Source organism: Eriocheir sinensis, chromosome 28 (genome assembly GCF_024679095.1).
Source record: "Eriocheir sinensis breed Jianghai 21 chromosome 28, ASM2467909v1, whole genome shotgun sequence".
Taxonomy (NCBI): Eukaryota; Metazoa; Arthropoda; class Malacostraca; order Decapoda; family Varunidae; genus Eriocheir; species Eriocheir sinensis.
Genome location: NC_066536.1, coordinates 3,140,516 through 3,158,831, shown reverse-complemented (window position 1 = coordinate 3,158,831; position 18,316 = coordinate 3,140,516). Strand labels below are relative to the sequence as shown.

The following is an 18,316-nucleotide window of genomic DNA, read 5'->3' as shown; positions in this document are numbered from 1 at the left end:
CTAACCCGGCCAAGGAAAGCTTTACAAGTAAGACCCGCGCAGCCCCTCCCGCGGCGGTCCTCTTTAACGAGCAAGCGAGGCGGAGCGGTCGGACGTGCAGATGATCGTCCCTTTTCTTGCTACACTCCCTCGTGAATGTCCAGCATCACGCGTCTGGCGGTGAAATGATGTGAGCGAATAAGTTATTGCCGCTGCGAAGAGACATGACACACAGATGTAATGTAAAGCGGATCTGTGTGTGTGTGTGTGTGTGTGTGTGTGTGTGTGTGTGTGTGTGTGTGTGTGTGTGTGTGTGTGCCGTGGCGCCCCGAGTGATGCTGTGTGTGGATGGGTGGCCGTGCCTGGCGAGGATGTGCTGTGCTCCAGGCGTATGGATCATTATTAATGTTTTTTTAAGTGTTATCGCTATAGGATGCACGTGCCGTTTAATGGTGTTAGAATGTATTGATCTGTCGTACAATGTTTTCCTTTCTTCCTGCAGGCTGTGGGTATGTGCTGCCCCCTTACTCCTGGCGCGGCGACTGCGTCAAATGCAACACACAGGTAAGAACCGCGTCTGTACACACTTCTCGTAGGTGCAAAACTGTTTTTTTTTCAATTAATGTTTGCCTTGAATGACTTTGACATTATATGACCTTGTGACGCATGAGATGAGTCTACAGCATCAAGGTGAGGGTCACATGGCCGCCGCCGAGGACACACACAGTCGTGCCGCCGCTCTGCTTCAGAGTCACATTCTCCGCGGTGATGCACTGCTCTGCTCGATGATTCTATTCAAGTGAGAGAGTTTTATTAAAATCGTAGCTATGTGGCATTTCTGTGTCCTCATCAAATTCTTGTCGTTTATGGCAAACCCCATTTGAGGGAGGGAGGGGGAGGGGGCACCTGCTGCTGCTGCTACACGATCCTCTCCGCCTCCCCAAGACGGAGAACACCCGACAACCTGTTGCTCGTGTTTACAACTTTTCAACAGTAATCAAAAACACCTGCTTCCTTTAATGAAGAGTTGGCCCTTTTTCTGTCGGTAATTTGCTTCACCTTTGAAAACAGGAAGACCAACCACCTTGCCGTACACACTGCCGTGGAGGTCAGGCCCCTCGCCGCCACTGGTGCCTCGAGCAGCTCCACTCTGAAGTACCTGACTTGATTAAGCAATTTGTCCATTGTCCGCCAGGCAGCGTTGCAGAAGCAGCAGCATAAATTGCCTGAGGTTGAATTATTTCTCTCGGCATGTCTACACCACCTCGTCCCTCTCCTCTGTCCCGTCCTCGGGGTGCTTATTATCTTCCATCCTGGTCCACCCACCTTCCTGCTTCTCCTTCTCCTCCTTCTCTTGCTCTTCATCTTTCTCCTCCTCTTCCTTCTCCTCCTCCTCCACCTCCTCCTCCTCATCATCATCATCACCATTAACATCATCATCATCACCATCATCATCATCACCATCATCATTATCACCATCGTCATCACCATCATCATCACCATCATCATCATCATTCCTGGGTCTCCGTCCATTTCTTGCACCATGGAGCAGGGGCAGCGTGTCTCGCCTTGCCGATGGCCGTGAGTGGCAGGCACGCGGCCAGTCCTTGAGGCTGGGGGGTCAGCACGTCAGCCAGAGACACAACACGAAACGGTGGACGCGGCCGCAGGACTGAAGGGGACGCTAAAGTTGAGAGCTGACGGGAATGGGAAAAGGAGGGAGGGAGGGAGGGATGAATGGGCGGCAGTAGCAGTGACATGCGTAGAGGGTGATAGGGTGGGCGGACTGACAGGGGAGTGGAAGGGCTGACGCGATTGGAGGACGGTCTGTCGCGAATCCGTGTGGGTGGTGAAGCGAGGCGTCAACTGGTGTGCTGCAGAGGGTGTTTGTGGGCCTGTCGGGCGTCACTCGACCCTCCGCAACACGACGCGACAAGACACGACGCGGCGCTGCACGGCATACACGAGGGCATAGATCAACGGAGGCACAGAGCAGGAAAGAGAGGGTTGGAAGCTGGGTAATGGCGTGTGGTGTTGTTTTCGTGGGTTTGTGTGTGTGTGTATGTGTGTGTGGTTTAATGTCTAATAGTTATTTTATAGTAGTAGTAGTAGCAGTAGTAGTAGTAGTGATAGCAGTGATAGTAGTAGTGATAGCAGTGGTAGTAGTAGTAGTAGTAGTAATAGTAGTGGTAGTAGTTGTAGTAGTAGTTGTTGTTGTTGTTGTTGTTGTTGTTGTTGTTGTTGCTCTCTTTCTCTCTTTCCCTTTATTCCACCAAGACTTACAACTTACTTTCTAGTTCCCTTTGCAGTATAAAGAGGAAAACTTCGTCCGGTAGAAACTTCAGGTAATACGCTCTTGGTGGTGTTAATTTGTTACATTGCGCTTGCTTTACGACTTATTTCCTTTCCTTCTCCTCTCTCTCTCTCTCTCTCTCTCTCTCTCTCTCTCTCTCTCTCTCTCTCTCTCTCTCTCTCTCTCTCTCTCTCTCTCTCTCTCTCTCTCTCTCTCTTGCGTGCTTGCATGTTATCTGTATTTCCGTATTTTTTTCTTCCTCAGCATCATTATCATCATCATCTTGTTTTTCTTGTTCTTCTTGTTCTTGCTCTTGTTCTTCTTTTTGTTTTTCTTCTCCTTTTTTTCTCGTTGTTCTTACTGCTGTTTCGATAGTATTGGCAACAGTGGTAGTAGTTATGCTTCGATATCAATGATTATCCTGCTGATGATGATAACGACGAAGAGGAGACGGGCGACAGTGAAGGTTTCGGTATTCGAATAGAAAGAAAATATAAACCTTAAACTCCGGGTGGCGTCGGAGCTTAAATAACTGGACGCCTTCATGGGGTACGAAAAGACCTCTGTCTCCTGATGTCACTCCCGCACCCTCCCTGCCCCTATAGGGAGTCGCGAGTACGTGTTAATTTAGTCGACGCCCCTGAGGCTCTGCTGTCTCATATATCATCAAAGGACCTTAAATGACTTCTCTCACACTGATTTATTGCCCTTTAAATGAGACAGGCTGTGAAAACTCGCAACTCACTCATTAAACGTTTTTTTCACTGAATTAATACTGAATGGAACCACATCTAAAGGTGCAGATCGGAGCTGAGCGAGTCGACCCGCCGCCCGCACACCCCGCTGGTCGTTTTTGTGTTCGGGTTCGCCAATAAATGGGTAACAGTGGAAGGGAAACTGCGGTAACCGGGCAATCACAGTCGGCCCTTTGACCCACCTAATGTGACTGCCGCTTCCACCACAAACTCACCATGGCGCAGTAATGATGCTAAACAGAGAGTCAACACAGTGTTTAGAGTACTCCCGTGACTTTATTCTGTACCCAGAGAGTGAATTAATGTTGGCACTGACTGTTAGTCTAGACAACATTTAATGCTGCCATAGTTTTCCATTTAGCGTCATTATTCTCTGTCCCTGGGGGAGGGGGGGGAGGAGGTTGCGTGGCTCCAGGAAGTTGTCGGCCCCTCATGGCTGGGTACGGCGACGCTGAATAAGAAATATGAGATACAAATCCGGGCAAAGCACACGCCAGAAGCCAGACTGACAGAATCAAAGTCCTCACTTGACTCAGATCACTTGGCTCGTACATCAAACGTTTCAGAATTCCGGAGTTTTCTTATTTAAATTTATATTACTGAGTGGTCAGGGCTACTAAGGATGAACTAACTGTTTCGGAATATTCCTTCGTCTATACTAAAATAGATAACGTGACCGGTATTCTCCTGCCTTAAGTTTTCAGTAAGCAGTTATGTGGTTGTTTCATTATACACGACATCCTTTTCCTTTACTTTATCTATATTTTGATCATTTCCCAGGGTAGTTTTTGCCTAACAAGAGTACTAATACAAAGGTTCGCCCATGAAACAAACACGTGTACTTGAAGTTCTCTAAGCATGGAGGGCTGAGTGGAGGAGGACAGACAGACACCTCTCAAAATACTGCACGGGGCGGAGAGTCACCCCCCGGCGTGGCAGCGGCGGAGGAGCTAGGTAGGGAACCAGCTGGAGCCGCCCGCGTGAGTGATGGTGGCGGGGCGGGCAGACAAGGACGACCTGACAGATGGCTGGATATGATGAAGGACGGGCTGACAGATGGATGCTTATGATGAACTGTGTGCGCGCGAAAACTGTGCGGGACTGTGTGACTGACGACGGGGTGCCAAGAGCCGTAAAAATGGAGTTTGATCAGGTTGCTCCCGAGACCCCACATGACGTATTGGCGAGCTTGTGCATCGAAGTTGTTGGGAAATGGAGAGTTTATTGATTGTATTTATTATCATCATTAGTAGTAGTATTCGTAGTACAAGAAGAAGTAGTAGTAGTAGTAGTAGTGATGGTTGTCGGCCACAGTCATTGGCGGGGTGGGGCCAATGAATTGCTTTGTGAAAGGATATGAGAGAATATACCGCTCAAAACGCAACTCTAATAGATGGAGGCTGTAGTAGTAGTAGTAGTAGTAGTAGTAGTAGTAGTAGTAGTATCATTATTATACAACGTTACACACACATAATTGTTTTTAGCCTCGATTTCGACCTCTTCCAAGTATACCATTTATCTCCCTTCTTCCATCCATCTCTCCCTTTCTCCCTCTCCCTCCCTCCTTCCCTCCCCCTCCCCCTCCACCTGGACCCACTCATCATTCATCTCTGTTACTCATTACTCAGTTCATCAGCGTCACTCATTCATCCTCGTCCCACGCACGCAAAAGTCTCCTCTTTCTCTAACACACACACACACACACACACACACACACACACACACACACACACACACACACAAACACACACTCGGATAGCGATTATTTTATTTTATTTTATTGAATCACGTTCTTAGAGGCACGTTTTTATTCATCATTCTTAACATGCGTGAAGGACACCTGCCTCCGTCCTCATGTCCTCTTATTATTATTATTATTATTATTATTATTATTATTATTATTATTATTATTATTATTATTATTATTATTATTATTATTATTATTATTATTATTATTATTATTATTATTATTATTATTATTATTATTACTATTATTATTATTATGATTATTTACCTTGACATTCAGCAGGATTCCCATCTCCATATTATCATTATTCTCATGCGATTTAGAATTCTGTTTTGAGTCTGGGTAAAGGAAATGGTTAACATAGCTTACTCATATTGCTTCATTGATTTCATTTCGCTTATCTCCCGAGCCGCTTCCCTGTCCTCGGTCCACATCACTCTTTATTTCGTCTTTTTATGTATACGAGAATTTTACCATTAGGTGTGTTCACTTTAACGTTACTGCTCATGCTCACTTATCTCCTTTTCCGCACTTTATGGAGACGTGTCGGAGGAGCAGCGACGGACGGGAGGCGGGGCGGGGCGGGCGGGACGGTCTCGGTGTGGCCCTCAAACCCACCCTGCTCAAACCCTCGCTCAAACCCGCCATAAGAGCGTGATGGTATGACTTCTCGGAGCTGTGAATGTAGCTTAGCCGTTTTACCTCCCTTGATAACCCTTCCCGGCCCTACGCGGCGCATCTCAAACCTCCTCTGAGTGATGGTGCCCTGGAGGAGACCGTTCGCACCTCCCTCATACCACGCCGGGATGGGAGGCGGCGCGCGGCCCTGATTGGAGGTGATGGCGAAGGTGATAAACGCGCGAGAGGGATCCATAATGTTGGGTTATTGTTTGCTGATTCCCCATTAAGCTCCGGCTCGTGATGATATAGCTTTTCCAGGACTCGTGCAATCCGCTGAGCTTACTGTCGATCGCACGTACAATTATTAGCTTACAGATGTGATTGTTGTTATTGTTGTTGTTCTCTCTTCTCTTCTACCTGTCTGTTTCCCTCTGTCTTTTAGCTTTCTTCTCTTATCTGTCTATTCACTTGGCTATCTATCTGTGGTTATGTGTTTGCCTGTCGTTCTGTCGTTAGTCTGTCTTTCTGTCCGTCTGTTTGTCCGTCTGTTCCTCTTACTGCATGTGGCCTTTTTTTATGCGCAGACTCTCAGGTTTGGATATGCACTTCCCTTGTCAGACTGGCAGGTGCCTTGATCTCCAGAGTTATGTATTAATGCATGTATGTATATCTGTATGTATGTATTTATTTATGTATGTATGCAGTAATGGATGGTTGCATATGTATGTTAATGCTAATGATACAGCCAACTCCACTACAATCAAAACTATCAATATTATTACCGCTACTACTACTACTACTACTACTACCACTATTACTACTACTACTACTACTACTACTACTACTACTACTACTACTACTACTACTACTACCACCACCACAACAGAGGTTCCTTCTCTCCAACAAGTGACCGCACCAACAGAAGAGCTCAGTTGGACTTTAATTAATTTTAGGGACACCAATTAACCTTTAAGCGAGGCGATTCTCTCTCTCTCTCTCTCTCTCTCTCTCTCTCTCTCTCTCTCTCTCTCTCTCTCTCTCTCTCTCTCTCTCTCTCTCCTTGTTCTTGTTCTTCTTGTTCTTATTATTGTTGTTCATCTTCTTCTTCTTCTTCTTTTTCTTCTTCCTTTTCCTCTTCCTCCTCTTCCTCCTCCTCCTCCCGCTCCTCCTTCTCAAGATTCTCCTTGTTTTCCAGTTCTAACTTTTCTTCACTTTCTCCAACTCTCTCTCTCTCTCTCTCTCTCTCTCTCTCTCTCTCTCTCTCTCTCTCTCTCTCTGCAGGCTTATATGCATGTGTTATTGGTCTCATTTCTGATCCCGAAGCTCCGATGCCTCGTGAATCTCGAGTCCGAATCCTCACTCTGAATCGCATGAAATATTATCACGCGGAGATTGGCTTTGTGGGGAGAGAGAGAGAGAGAGAGAGAGATTTATGTAATCTCTCTCTCTCTCTCTCTCTCTCTCTCTCTCTCTCTCTCTCTCTCTCTCTCTCTCTCTCTCTCTCTCTCTCTCTCTCTCTCTCTCTCACGTGAAACCATAATGAGCTCACCAACCTCATCCTTCCTTTCTTGCCCTTCTCCCTTTCTTCCCTCTCTCCTCCCCTTCCTTTCCTTCCCCTTCCCCTCTTGCCTCTCCTCCCTCCCCTCCCTCCTTGCCCCTTGCCCCCCCCGTCGACGCAGAGACAAACAAGCAAAGTTAATTTCATCAGATTTATACGGTCGTTAAATCCGAGTTATATATCAGCGACGCCTCGTTACTCCACACACGCACCTTCACGCACATACACACACACACAAACGCACACACACTCACATATAAGCATACTTAACTTCGTACATATATCTGAATCTACGATCTACACGTCTTCCTTACATAAGCATACATAGTAATACACGCAAATGCCTATGTCATGTATGTATGTATGTATGTATGTATGTATGTATGGTTACCTGCATGTATACTAACGCTGATGGCCTCCCTACAGACTCCTTATGTTCTTATTAACCTTTCTACATGACCGGCCATTGCATTTTAATACCTTCATATGGGCTTGTTTGCATTTACATACATACATACATACATACGCAGGTTCATATATTAATGCATGCTTCTGTGTTCTCTGTGCATTATGTGTTTGTAAATAAATACTGGAAGATACACACACCGACGTCATGCATTAGTTCAGAGGCGGTAAGGCAAATATTGTGGAGAGAGAGAGAGAGAGAGAGAGAGAGAGAGAGAGAGAGAGAGAGGAATAACAGTAGTAGGTGGAGAAGCAAGCTTTATTATATATTCATTGCAACAACCTTGAAACGTGCCGCTCTCTCTCTCTCTCTCTCTCTCTCTCTCTCTCTCTCTCTCTCTCTCTCTCTCTCTCTCTCTCTCTCTCTCTCTTATTTTCACACATGTTCTCTCGGTAATCCACGTTAAGCTTCGGAACACACTAAACAGATGCTCGCGATACCAAAGGGAGGGGAGGAAAAGGCAAAGTGGGGGAGCAGGGACGAAGAGGAAGGGAGGAAGGGGGCAGAGAGGTCCTTCTTTACGAGTAGGAGGTGGCCGAAGGATTCACCAGTGTCCTTCCTTCTCGTTTTGGACATCGGACTTCGCTACCTCACATTTCCTTAATTTACACTCATACTTTGCTTAATTTACACTTCCCTTTCGCCTAAACAAGCCATGGGGAGTAGGGGAGGAGGTGGGCGTGGCCTCTAACCTTCCTCGGCCAATCAGCGCCTGAGTTAGTGGCCCCGACTAGCCTATCAGATGGCGCTCATTAGCCGACGTCACATTAGTCGTACGTGTGTTGTGGCTCACTCCAGGGTGCCTCGGAGGGTGCCTGGGCGTGTGGGTATGGGTGATGAGGGAAGGAAGGGACTGGGGAGGGGTTGGCATAACGAGAGAGTGAAGGGAGGGTAGAAGTGGAATTGGGTAGGGGCAGAGGGGTAAGGGTGGAACTGTATATGGATAGAGGTGAAGAGGAATGGGTAGATAGGCAAAGATGTTGAGGGAATAGTGAGGGTAGGGTCGTAGCGTATGGGGATAGAGGGGGGGATTGGGTGTTTCGTTATAGGACTGAGGAAGGGTCAATGTGGACAGGGCGGAAGCTGTAAGGAGAATATGGGGAGATGTTATGGAACTGAGGAAGGAATGGTCGGGTAGATGTTTGGTGAAAGGGATGGGGGAGGGGCTGAGAGGAAAGGTAGGGGTGTAGATGGATAGAGAAGCATAGAGAGTAAGGATGGAATAGTAAGGGAATGGATGGGGATAGCAGTGTTTGGGGAAATGGTTCGGTAAGGTGGTATGGAGAGAACGGGTAGGGAAAGGGGCTGAGTGATGGCAAATAGAGTAAGGAGTAGATGTATGGATAAGGGGATGTTCGGTTAAAAAGGGAGGGATTAGTACATGGGCGATATTAGGGAAGTAGATGAGGGATGGGTGAATAGAATGTGGAAGAGTTGGAAAAACTTTTGATAGTGGTGAGTTGTATAGGAAGGGAAGTTCAGAAAAAAAATTACTGGGGCTTGTTTGGGGAAGGGGCTGGGAGGAGAATTAATGAGGGAACTATGAAGGAACTTGAGGAACAACTAAGAGGGAAGATTTTATTGGGGATAGAATATTGATCCACTTGTTGTCCATAGCGCCAGTAGGCTCTGTTAAGAAGCCTGATAGACGGTCCCAGTTGGGCGAATTATATTTTAAGTGGCTACTGTGATATTTGAATCTTGCATTGGCCCATGCTTCACCCCGATGCTTCTTCTGTCCAACGTCGCTGAGGTTAGGGCTGAATGAAGATCTGGACAGCATGTGGATAATCTTCGCCGTTCGGTGATGGATGGTGTTTGGGGTCACGTCCGTGCGCTGACCACTCGGCCGCCGCCTGGAGACAGTAACTGGAGGAGGTGTTCTTGGATTATCTGTTGTGAGCACCTAAAAAGGCAAGGTGTGGAGAGTGGGGAAGACGCAAAGTGTCTGTGAAAGGTGAGAAGATTTTTTTTCATTTAACGATGAAGAATACAGACCACGATGCGGGTTCGAATCCGCCGCTAACCACCTGGGATTTTTCAGTCGCCGCCGAGTGGCCTAAGACTACCCACATGCTGTCCTGAAGACCACCCATCAACTCGGACTCTAGAAGAAGCTGTGCATGTGAAATCAAGAATGAGCTCCGGGGGGCAGCGTTAGCCAATAATTATGGCGCCACTATAAAGAATTGCCTGCGCCATGACGGGCTTGGGCCGACCATCAGGCCCCAGTGTAATAGCCTACCGGCGCTATAGGCCAGATGTAAAAAACAAAACAAAAAAAAAGAAGAAATGCCAACCAAATGAAAATTGAAAAAATACCCGCAAAATATTTATCTTCCAAAGAAGCTAGTTTTTCTTAAAGACGTGTTAAACTTAGCTCAAGTGGTGTCCTAATACTCTCTCCTTGAAAGTGGAGAAAGAGGAAATACAGACGAATGAGGGTTGTTGCAGAGACTATCAGTGAAGGGGATGAAATTTTCCAGATACCAATAAACTCGCGCATTATTAAACTGGGCAGCATTGGGATCAGCCTAAGTGGAAAGTCTTGTACGGCGAGAGCGGGGTAGGGGCGGGATATGCAGTTAACACGATCAAAGGAGCACGGGACATGAAAATAGCGATAAAACACAGCACGTAAATCAACACTGCATGGAATTTTAAGAGGCTGGGGACTGTTGATGGAGTATTGCCATGATGAGGGGAATGTCCTTTACTGTGTTTACAAGAACTGTGAGAGTGAAGTCCTCTTAGTGCCTCTCCCCAATCACATGTTATATATACGCCATAAGTACATATAAAAAAGGAACTTGGGGACGGAGTATCGGGGAAAAGTACATAGAACGAGGCTTAGGTGTGGGGAGGACGAAGGGAAGAAGCTGGGAGGTTGGCTGAGGGGGGTAAGAACAGAAAGACCGAGGAAAAAGGCTGAGAGAGAGACGGAAGAAAGAGAAGAGAGAGGAGCGTGGAGGAAGGGGGATGATGTGGGAGGCGTGAGTGAGCGGATTATAAAACAGTTGAGCTCGGCGCCGCGAAGCCTCCTCAAAAACCTGAAGACTTTTACCGGACAAGAATTCTTCGCCTTTTTTATTGTCTCCTACGTCAAGAGGCTGAGCGAAGAGGCAAAGGTCGCTCGGGCCCCATCAATATAACATTAGAAGGAGCGAGGTGGTGCCTTTTTAAGTAATTACGAGAAGCCGTGTTGGGGGTGCGGGCGGAATGGAAATTGTGTGTGTGTGTGTGTGTGTGTGTGTGTGTAAGAGGGTGATTGGTATGCCCGTCACACAGCACACAGTCACCCTCCTTGACGAGTTGAAGGAGAGCAGAACACACGCCTCCTACGCCCCCTCCTCAGCACATCTCACTTTGCCCCAGCTCACCTCACATCATTCCTCCTCATTCCTCCTTACACATATCTCCATCATTATCCTCTTCCTCCTCAAACCATCCTTATTTCTCTACCGTCTTTCTGTACTTTATTCACACAATCCTCCTCTTCCATCCTCTTTCTCCTCCACCTCTTCATCATCATTATCATCCGTGTTTCGTACTTCATCCTCTTCTGGCGTCATCCTTCATAGCAATCCTACATCCGTCCACTCCCTCCTTCATTGCCTGTATCTTCCCGTCTTTTCCTCTCATAAACTTTATTGTCACGCCCACACCCTGTCTGTAACACCCTCTCAGTAACACCCTATCACCTCCCTGACACATCCACACCCTTTCTCACCCTCCCTCAATCTGATCCTCCACATACGCCACTCTACGCCCTGCCATCATCTCCCAAACGCCTCCTCCTCCTCCTCCTTCTCCTCCTCCTCCTCCTCCTCCTGCTCCTCATTCTCCACTTCACATCAACTTGCACCGCACACCTTCCTCCTCCACCCCTCCTCCTCCTCCTCCTCCTCCTCCTCCTGCTCCTCATTCTCCACTTCTCCACATCAACTTGCACCGCACACCTTCCTCCTCCGCCCCTCCATCCCTCTTCTCTCCACCTTTTTCCTCCGCCCCTCCATCCCTCCGCCCTCCACCTTCCCTGACCTTCATCACCCCCGCACGCTCCCACGACACACACACACACACACACACGGTCATGTTCATCATATACCATCCCCTCCACCCCCTTCTTCTCCCTCCCACCATCCCATCTCTCCTTTCTACACACACGTCCACCATCTACTACAACTACCATCACTACTACTACCTCTCCATCCCTTTCTCCTCCTCCTCCCGCCACCCATCTGTCCTCTCCTCTCTTCTCTCCCTTATCTTCCTCCACCCATCACAACGTCCCCCTTTACAATGTCTCCCCTTAACTTAATTAACACTCCACCTTTTGAACCCCCCTCCTTGCCTAATCGCCGACCCTTTAAGGAGTATCTATCATCTCAACAATGCGTTTCTATAGGTTCAGAGCCGACGTCGTTTGTCCGAAGTCCGAAGCTCCCCCTCCCCCCCGCTGTTAGGTGTAAATTAGGCGTGTTTAATCTGCGGGATAGAAGAGAAGGGAGGTGATGGAGGGGGGCGGAGGGAAGAAAGGAAGGGGTGGAGGGGCGTGTATGAAGACGGAGGGAACAAGGAGGCATGCGGTGAGTGGAGCGAAGACAGATATGCAAAGTAGACGGAATGACCCAAGAGAGAGAGAGAGAGAGAGAGAGAGAGAGAGAGAGAGAGAAATCACAATCCAACACAAATATTTACGTACACACACACACACACACACACACACACACACACCAATCACATCCGATAGCCTGTCCAAACCAACCAATCAGGAAAGTCAAGAACTCGAAGCCCTCTCACCCCTCTCCCTCCTTCCCTCTCCATTTCCCTCTCTCCCTCCCTCTCAGCCTATACCCTCTTCTTCGTTTCCTCAAGTCTAGTCTAACATCTCCCTTACCTCCTCCTCTTTCCTGGCTGTCTCCCTTCTTTCAGTCTCTCTCCCTCATCGCTTCTCTCTCCACACCTCCATTTTCCTCTTCTCTCCTTTCTTTTCCTTCATTTATCTTTCTGTTCTTCATGTCCTTTAATTTTGACAGTTGAATAATCTTCCCCTTCGCTTCATGCCTTCCAATGATGCATCCCTCCTTCCCTCTTCCTCTTCCTCTCTCCCTCCTTCCCTCTCCCTCGCTCTCTGTTTTACCTATACCCTCTTCTTCTTATCCACTATCATCTACCTTATCTTATATACCCTCTTCCAAACCCATCTTCCTCACTCTCCCGTCTCCCTCATCTCTTCTTTTTCTTCCTCTTCCTCTACCTTATCCTCTCTTCTTCACGTATCTCCCTGCCCTTCTCTATGTCTTCTCCCTTCCTCCTCCCTTCATGCCCTACGGAGATTCTTCCACCCCCCCTCCTTCCCCTCCCTTCCTCACCTTCCTTGACCCTCTCCCCTCTCCCCTCCCCTTTCTCACTTCCCTCAGCATACCAACCATTTGTCTCTGCCTCCCTGTCACCCCAACTCCTCTTCATCCAACTGTTCCCTTACATCAGCTAACCTCCCCCCCTTTTAATTAACCCCCTTCGTTTTCTTCCTCCTCTCATCACCCCCTTGTAATCTCTTCCCTTCATCTTTTCATTCCCAATCTTCTCCCTGCACCTTCCTTTCTCCGTTCTCTCCCTCTCTACGTTTTTCCTCCCTCCCTCTCCTCCTTAGTTTTCTTATTCCCCTTTAACTTTGCTTCCCTCCCATCTATCCCAAACCTCTCTTACATTCCTTCTTCCCCTTTCTCAGTCTTCCTCTTCCACCTTCCATTCTTCCTCTTCTCCCTCTCCACGTTTTTCCACCCCTCCTTCTTTAGTTCCTCTCGCCCTCTCTCCCTTCTCCTTTTCCCTTCACATGCCTCTAACTTCTCCTCCTTTTCCTCGATTATTTCCTCCATTTCAATCTTCCCCTTCCACCTCTATCCCTCCACCTCCCTCTCCACGGTAACTTCCCCTCCCTTGCCGCTTCCTATCCTCCACCTTCTCCCACCCCTTCTCTCCCATTACACACTTCCCCTCCTTTTTCTTCTCCTATCCTCCCGTTCAACCTTCCCCTGCACCTTCTTCCCTCCTCCCTCCCTCCCAGGTGAAAAATATTAGGTGACCAGCCGCGAACCAGAAGTCAGCGGTCACCCCTTGGGGAAGACAGATGCGAGTCTCCCCAACAAGACTTGCTAACGAGCCTACAAACAACAGCGAGGCGCCCTGTAGACAAACTCGCTTCCCATTATACCTTCCCATTCTTCTTCTGTTGCCTCCTCCTGATCCTCCTCCTCATCCTCCTTTTCCTCCTTCTCTATTGTTTATTCTTTTTTTCTAATTATTCTTCTTTTCCGTTTTATTTTTGTAGTTGTTCTTGTGATTTTGTTTTGTCTCCTCTTACGTGTTTTTTTTTCACTTCCTTTTTTTTCTTCATCTTCATCTTCATCTTCTTCTTCTTCATCTTCTTCTTCTTCTCGTCTTTATTCTCCTCCTCCTCCCCCTCCTGTCAGTGACACGTCTACATTTCCTTTCTGGTTTTGTTTGTTTGTTTATCTTTCTGTCCCGTCCTGTTGTGTGTGTGTGTGCGGGTGTGTGTGTGTGTGTGTGTGAGAGAGAGAGAGAGAGAGAGAGAGAGAGAGAGAGTTAAAACCTGATTGTGTTATATAACCTTTTTTGTGGCAAAGTAGTTCCTTGTTTTGGCGAGCTGATGTTTCTGTTGCTTTTGTTGTTGTTGTTGTTGTTGTTGTTGTTGTTAGTTGTAATGGTGATGGTAGTGGTGTTCTTTTATTATCCATATTCTCATTTCTTCTTCTTCTTCTTCTTCTTCTTCTTCTTCTTCTTCTTCTTCTTCTTCTTCTTCTTCTTCTTCTTCTTCTTCTTCTTCTTCTTCTTCTTCTTCTTCTTCTTCTTCTTCTTCTTCTTCTTCTTCTTCTTCTTCTTCTTCTTCTTCTTCTTCTTCTTCTTCTTCTTCTTCTTCTTCTTCTTCTTCTTCTTCTTGTCTTATTCTTCTTCTTCCTCCTCCTCCTTATCTGTGTCTTCGTCTTCTTCTTCCTCCTCCTCCTCATCTTTGTTTTCGTCTTCCTCCTCCTCCTTATCTTCGTCTTCTTTTTCTCAATTTCCGCGAAGATAGTGTGAGGACTGACAGTGATGGTGATGGTGGTGCAGGTTTTTGGAGAAAGAACGGGTGGTGAGGGGTGGGGGTGGGGGCGGAGAAGAGGTGGTGATGCGGGAGGTGGTGGTGGAGGTATTGCTTGTGGTGTGTGATGGTAGCGGTGGTGGTGGTGATTATGGTGATGGCACTGTTGAGAGATGTGATGATGATGGTGATGATAATGGTGGTGATAGTGGTGGTGGTGTGAGTGACGAATTAAGAACACAAAGGAAAAAAGAATTGTTGAAATGCATGAGATTTAAGCCTAATTCGACTGCCACAGAGAGAGAGAGAGAGAGAGAGAGAGAGAGAGAGAGAGCAGTGGCTTGGGTACAACACTGTAACTCACAACACAACAATATCTTGAGGCCCAAAGAAGTTACACCACCACTGGACTCCTCCCTCTCATCTCCCTCTCATCTCCCACTCATCTCTCATCTCCCTCTCATCCTCTCACCTCCCTCTCACTTCCCTCTCACCTTCCTCTCATCTCCCTCTCATTTCTTCCTTTCCCGTCCGTCTTTCATCTCCCTCTCATCTCCTCCCTCTCACCTCCCTCTCATTTCCCTCTCATTTCTTCCTTTCCCTTCTCTTTTATCTCCCTCTCTTCTCCTCCCTCTCACCTCGCCCTTATTTCCCTCTCATTTCTTCCTTTCCCTTCCTACTTTTATCTCCCTCTCATCTCCTCCCTCTCACCTCAGTCTCATCTTTCATTTCTCTCTTTCTCTCATCTCCCTCTTATTTCTCATTTCTTCCTTTCTCTTTTTTTCATTTCCCTCTCCGTCTCATCTCCCTTATCGTCCCCGCATCGTTTACCCCTCGTCTTCCTCTCTTCTGCTTCTCATATCCCTCCTACTTCTTCCTTTCCCCTTTCAACTTCTCGGCTTGCCTTCTCCGTTTCATCTTCTCTTCCTTCTCCTTCCCTTTTTTAAATATATTGAATTTTCTCTTTCCTTTCTTCCTTTGTTTCACTTCTCGACATCCTAAGGCATTGGTTTTGTCTTCGTTTTCTCCTCCTCCTCCTCCTCCTCCTTCTCCTCCTTCTCCTCCTTCTCCTCCTCCTCTTCCTCCTCCTCCTTCTTGGACGTCTGGTGTTTCCAAGACGTTTTGCAACTTCTCACAGTTTTCCTCTTATATTTTATTTCTATATTTATCATTCTTTCCTTCCGTTTGTCCTTCCTTTTCTTCTTTTACTCCTTGTTCTCTCCTTCTGTGTCTCCTTGCTCACGTATCTTTGGTCTTATTCTTCTCGTTTTTCTTCTCCTTCTTTTTCTTTTGTGATTGCTTCGCTTCCTTCTATTTATCCGTGTCCTCTTTCTCCTTTTCCTCCCTTTCCTCCTCCTCATCATTTTTTCTCCTCCTCCTCCTCTTCCTCCTCCTCCTCCATTGGTTTTCTTTTCGTTTTCTCCTCCTACTCCTTTTCCTCCTCCTCCTCCTCCTCCTCCATTGGTTTTCTTTTCGTTTTCTACTCCTTCTCCTCCTCCTCCTCTTCCTCGTTTTCCTCCTCCTCCTCTTGCTCTTCCTCTTCTTCTTCCTCAGCTCCGTCACGCAATATAGCTTCATTAAAAATATTACATGAACGGAAGGAAGAACGCTAAAAGTTGCCTTGACGTAATTCTTCTTCCTCCTCCTCCCCCTTCTCTCACTCTCTCTCTCTCTCTCTCTCTCTCTCTCTCTCACACACACACACACACACACTTTAAATACACGCATTACATAACTCGCTCATTGGTACATTCACACGAAGAAATGAGACGAAAGGAAGGGGCGCAAAAAATGAATTAATCTTGTTTCCGTGTGAGTGAGAGATGCTGGGGGACAGATGAGGCGCGGAGATAAGGGCGACAGATCAGGGGGTACGGTAGGCAAAGAAGGTGATTAGCGGCTGTCCAGGTGACTTGACCGCGCCAGGTATGCAGGGGAAGGTGCCGGCCGGAGGAAGGGAGGAAGGAGGTGACAGGGGGAAGGTGGGAAGGGCTCGAATACCAGTTATAAAAAGAAAGGTCAGGCGCGTGTGATATGGGAAGAGGAAAGTAGAGGAAGGGAGGAAAGAAGACGTGAAGAAGAAGAAAGGGAGGAAAGAAAGGAGGAAGAAATGAAGAAGAAAGGAAGGGAGAAAGGGATTAAAGAGGAAGAAAAAAGAATAAAAGAAGAGGGAAGAGAAGAAAGAGGAAGATGTGAAGAAGAAAGGAAGGAGTAAAGAGGAAAAAGTGAAGAGGAAAGGAAGTAAAGAAGGGAGGAAAGAGGAAGAAATGAAGAAGAAAGGAAGGGAGGAAGGAAGGAAAAGAAAAGTAATACAGGAGAAAGCAGGAGGGGCAAGAAAGGGAGGAAGGAAGGAAAGGGGATGTAGGAGAAGACAGGAAGGGCTATAGGAAGGAAGGGAAAAGGCAGGGAGTATATAACAGGTAAGATGAGAAAGGTGAGGAAGGGAGGACGGAAGTTGAAAGTGAAATAGAATATAGGAATGACGAGTAGAAGAAAGGAGAAGACAGGTAGAAGGAGAGGAGAGGAAGGCAGAGGAGAGGAAAGGGGGAAGGGGATAGAAGTGAAGGGGGATATGAGAAGGTGAAGAGAGAAGCAGTAGAAGGAATGAAGGAGAAAGGGGCGAAGGGGAAGGTAAACAAGGAGATACGAAAAAGGGAGGTATTAAGGATGTAGGGGAGAGAGAGAGGAAGGGTGAGGAGGCCAGAGATAAGAGTAAAATGCGTGTTATAGGATTAAATTGGATGAAGGGGTTAAAGGGAAAAATAAATGAAGGTGTGAGAGTGACCTGGGGCTGTGTGACGGGAGAAAGGGAGAAGGGTTGAGGGAAAGACAGGGTAGGAGTAAGTTTGATAGACAGGGTGAAGGGACGGGGTGTGTGAGACATTGAAGGGTGACAGTATCGAGATAAGGTGAGCGAAGGGAGGTAAAAGGGTGCCCTGGACGATATAGAGGGAGGATGAAGGGTGAAGGGAAAGACAGGGTAGAAATAACGAGGTGTAGGGAGTGAGTGAGAGACATGGAAGGGTGACAGTATCGAGACAGGGTGAAGGAAGAGAGGTAAGAGGGTGACCTGGGATGATGCGAATTGAAAACGGGTGAAGGGAAAGACAAGGTTGGAATGACAGGGTGAATGGAGTGGGTGAGAAGCATGTAAGGGTGACAGTATCGAGACAAGGTGAAGGAAGGGAGGTAAAAGGGTGACCTGGACGATATGAATGGAGAAGAGGGTGAAGGGTGAAGGGAGAGACAAGGTAGAAATGACAGTTTTAGAGAGAAAGCGAAGGGACTGTGTGAGAGAGACAGGTGGGGAGAAGAGAAGCGAGACACCAGAAGAAAGATTGACAGGTGCATGAAGCAGAGAGGTGGTGGTGGGGGGGGGGGGGGGAGAGGGACAGAGAAAACAACGGAGGCATGCAAGATGGGGGATGAGGCAGAGGGAGGGAGATCAAAAAAGGAGGCAGACAAGTGTGGAGAAAGCAGGAAAAGAGAGACAATGGAGACAGGAGGGAGAGAAAATGAGAGCGAGAGAAAGGAAGAGAAGGAGGGAAGAGGGCGGGAGAGGAACAAGTAAATGAAGGAAAATGCAGAAGAGGGAGAGATGACAGACGAGCAAAAAGGAACGAGAAAAGGAAGGAAGGAAGGAAGACGAGAATAAGAAGAACGGAAGGCAGGTAAAGGAGGAATGCAGCAGGTAAAGAAAGGAGGCCGATGTAGGTGAGAGAGCGAGGCAAGGAGGACAGGTGACGCAGAGAGGGAGGGAGGGAGGGAGAAAGACAGGTCAGCTTACGCAGGTAC

The 18,316-nt window shown here is 47.4% G+C and overlaps 1 long non-coding RNA gene across 1 annotated transcript in view; it reads left to right on the top strand.

The window, feature by feature from the left end:
* Window positions 1-474: 474 nt before the first annotated feature.
* Window positions 475-18,316, top strand: part of LOC127004718 (uncharacterized) — a 62,552-nt gene continuing 44,710 nt past the window's right edge. The window contains exon 1 of the long non-coding RNA XR_007757934.1: window positions 475-543. This is a non-coding gene — a long non-coding RNA (uncharacterized LOC127004718). The remainder of the gene's footprint in view (window positions 544-18,316) is intronic.